Here is a 3,743-nt window from a genome sequence, read left to right on the forward strand (position 1 = left end):
TTACCAAGGGTTGTGGTGGATAACTCCTTCACCGACAACTTTTAAATCAAGATTGGATTTAGGAATTATTTTGGAGAAGTTCTATGGCCTGTGTTCCATGGGAGGGCAGAGTAGATGATCACAATTGTCCCTTCTGATTTTGGAAGCTATGACTCTATTGGCAAAGCAGAATTCATTTATTCACAAGTCTAAGGATAAAGGAGGAACAAATGTGAAGCAGTGCTGGTTTTGGTGCATTATATGCACTAATGTTAACAGAAATCTTTACATCGCATGCTTAACAAAAAATATGCTCAAGCAAGCATAGTACAGTGGGGTACATTGGAATAAAACAAAAACAAATGAATAAATCCCTTTATAAAAGAATATGCTTAACCAGTATAGTGATGGGAGCTATAGAAAACCCTAAAATAAACAGACCGAATGTAAAATTCTGTACTTTTCAAAAAACTTATTTTACCCATAGATATAAAGGGTTTTACAAAAGTTAAATTGTTTGAACATTAATGTATATAATGAGGCACCAAAGATACACACCAACAGCACTGCGATACACTTATTCTGAACAAGAGCATCTTGAGGACCTGATCATATCCCTCCCTAAAGGGAAAACTATTTAGTTTTCCAATGCTTGTTTCTCCTCCCCATCATGCTATGGAAAAGCTGACCAATCATTAAACCTAGCTATTGTTGTTCACCCTTTTATTTTTTACCTATTGAAGAGTTCAAACATCATGAGAATCTGAGCACCCAGGCACACCAAGATAAATCTCAGAGGAAAAATACAGCATGAGTAATACCGTGCACACATCAGTTTGGTCAGCTGGCCATTTTCACCATCAGTCAGACTTGTCTCTAAATGCCATGATAAATAATTTCTTTCACCCCAGTATGCGGTCACTATTCAGTAAATCCCACATCACATTACTTGAACATTAACATTTACAGACTATTCTACATCTCCCACAATATTAGTTTTGTCTGTTTTAAAACATGTACAGCGTAATGGGAGATTTAGGAGAGATAATGCTCACTCCTGGATTATTCTACCTTAATGGGAAAGGTTCAGAGAGTTCATTCTTTTCTCCCTTCCCCAGTTCTTCTAGAGCTGGGGTTCTCACCCTTTTGTCTTTCTGATTCCCTCCCCCTCCAATATGCTATAAAAACTCCATGTGCCACAATTGTTTTTCTGCATATAAAAGACAAGACCAGCATTAGGGGGCAGCAAGCAGGGCAATTGCCAAGGACCCCATTCCACAGGGGGCCTCATGAAGCTATTGCTCAGGCTTCAACTTCAGCCCCAGATGGCCGGGCTTGGGGCCCTGAGCTTCAGCCCCATGCGGCAGTGCTTTGGCTTTCTGCCCTGGGCCCCAGCAAGTCTAATGTCAGCCCTGGTTGGCAGACCCCCTGAAACCTGCTTGTGACTCCCCCAAGGGGCCCCAGACTCCTGATTGAGAGCCACTGTACTAGTATATCTGTCATACCTACAAAACAGACCTTTTTAGTGTGAGGTGGAAGAAATGGATACTCCAGTTCCTATAATTATGTTAGTCAAGAGACTAAATTAGAAGCCTACATATTATGTAGATTATACATTTTCAGAGAAGGCAGAGGAAAACCACAGAACTCAGTAGCAGCCTTTCTTAAAATTCAATTTGTAATTCAGAATTGAGACGTGTGTTTGTTTTGTATTTTGCTGCTAGATTTAACTGATATTTGTCTTTTAAACTACACACAGCACCTGCTGTGCAATACAATGAAAGAAAGTGCGTATTACATAAATATTTTTTTAAATAAAAAAAAAGGCAGAGACTCTCTTGGGAGGGAATCAATTAGAGGTTAACCATCTTGAATGTGTAAACAACAACTGCCTAGGTTCACCCAGGCTACTGTAGCAAGTATACATGGAAGAAGTTTAATTATTTATTGTCCATTCCAAAGAAAAGCTAGATTCCAAGGTCATCTATTGTGAAGTGTGAAAATAAAACATTAGCTTACAGTTTTATAACATGCTTGCCAGCACTTATAAATAGGAGTTGTAAAGTGGGTGAGTGAAGTGAGGGAGAATGAGAAATGCACTTTTAAATAATACACAGGTCTAAGGGTGGATTTTAGGTGAGCTAGAGCAGTAACAGGATAAACACTTTTTTTTTTTTTTTTTTTTATAAAGCAAAAGGATGTCTTTGCTAAATAGGTATACTTGGCATTTATGTGGCCTAGCAAGAGATTAACAGCACAATCAGCCTCCTTGCTGAGCCTCAAAATGAGAAGTTATCAGGAAGATGTCAACAGCTTTGGAATAAATCATTAAACTGGAATTTTTCACAAGCTGGAATCCTAGCCAAGGCCTTGTCTACAGGAGAGAAATTTAGGGTGCTAACCCTTTGCACATCTATAATGCACCTCTCATCCACACCTAAAAATGATGCCAAGAGCACACAGGTGACCACACAACCATTTGGATTAAGCTTACTTTAAGTTTACTAGCTGCCACATATGCAGCCCTTCACCATGCCAGGCTCCGCTGTTGCAATGCTAGCATGGGTGAGGACTGCTGGCGTAATAGCCCCTGTGAGCAAACAGTCTACTTGTTACCATCCCACAATGGGTGTCGGAATTGGAAACTGAACTGAAATAGTATATTCCAAGGGTTGGGCTGGGCACTGTTATAGTTATCTGTATCATTGCTTCATTTTTATTGAAGTGGCCACTGCAGCAGACAACCCCACACAGATTTGGGGGAGAGGTGGCAGGCAAACAGGACCCAAAGTGAGAGAAATAGCTGACAGATCTGAGATCCAAGAAAAGCTAGGTCAGACAGGACCCATTCCTGGACATGCAAAGAGACATCAATTACAACACACAATCGTGAATGCAATGGTGCAATACAGCATAAGTGTGGTTGCAGGGGGAAAAATGCAACCACAGCAGCACCATTGAAATCTCACCAGGTGCAGTGACCCATGGTTCAAATTGTTAATGTACACACAGTAGTCTACGCTTTCAAGAGTCACTAGTGATTTGAAGGGTCCTCAGTCTTTGAAGTGTCTCAAGTTGGGCTCCTAAAGGGGCCTGATTTTTAGAAACAAGCAAGTACCTGCCCTGTGAGAAATAACTGGTCTCAAATTGGGCACAACAAAATTAAGACACATAAATCACTAGTCATTTTGAAAATTTTGGCCAGCTATCATGTCAGTTCAGCTATCAGGTACACCAAACATTTTGGTCATTTCTGATTTTTAACGTTTAGGATCCGAGTCCCAAAAGCACTTCATTTATTCATGAAGAATTTATTATTTTGTTCATTTATTTCTGAAGAAAAGTGCAATACAACTTACTGGGAGCTAGATTAATGTTCTTTTCACAACAAAAAGCCTTCGGTAGCAAAAGCATTTTAGTAGAATAGTTATCACCCTAGGCAGACAGGGCCTTATTTATGGCCTGTAAGGTTAAGAGTAACAAAACTAATCCATGGTTACAAGAAGGACAAAAATTATGCAGTTCAGTAATGTAACTAGTTTAGAGTAAAACTGATATACAAGTATGTATCATTGTGACGAACAGCTCTGTAGATAGGTTTTCACGCCAGTGAATGCAAGAGATTAACTATATTGTTATTGCATTGTTTTGGAATGAAAGTCAAACACCACAAGCAAGGTATTAAAGTGGCTAAAGTTACAGGGATTTCTTAATCCCTGCTTATACCTTTATTTTTTCACACGGTATTTTGTGCCCTTCGCAGT

The sequence above is a fragment of the Emys orbicularis genome, chromosome 1 (assembly GCF_028017835.1).
Source record: "Emys orbicularis isolate rEmyOrb1 chromosome 1, rEmyOrb1.hap1, whole genome shotgun sequence".
Lineage (NCBI taxonomy): Eukaryota > Metazoa > Chordata > Testudines > Emydidae > Emys > Emys orbicularis.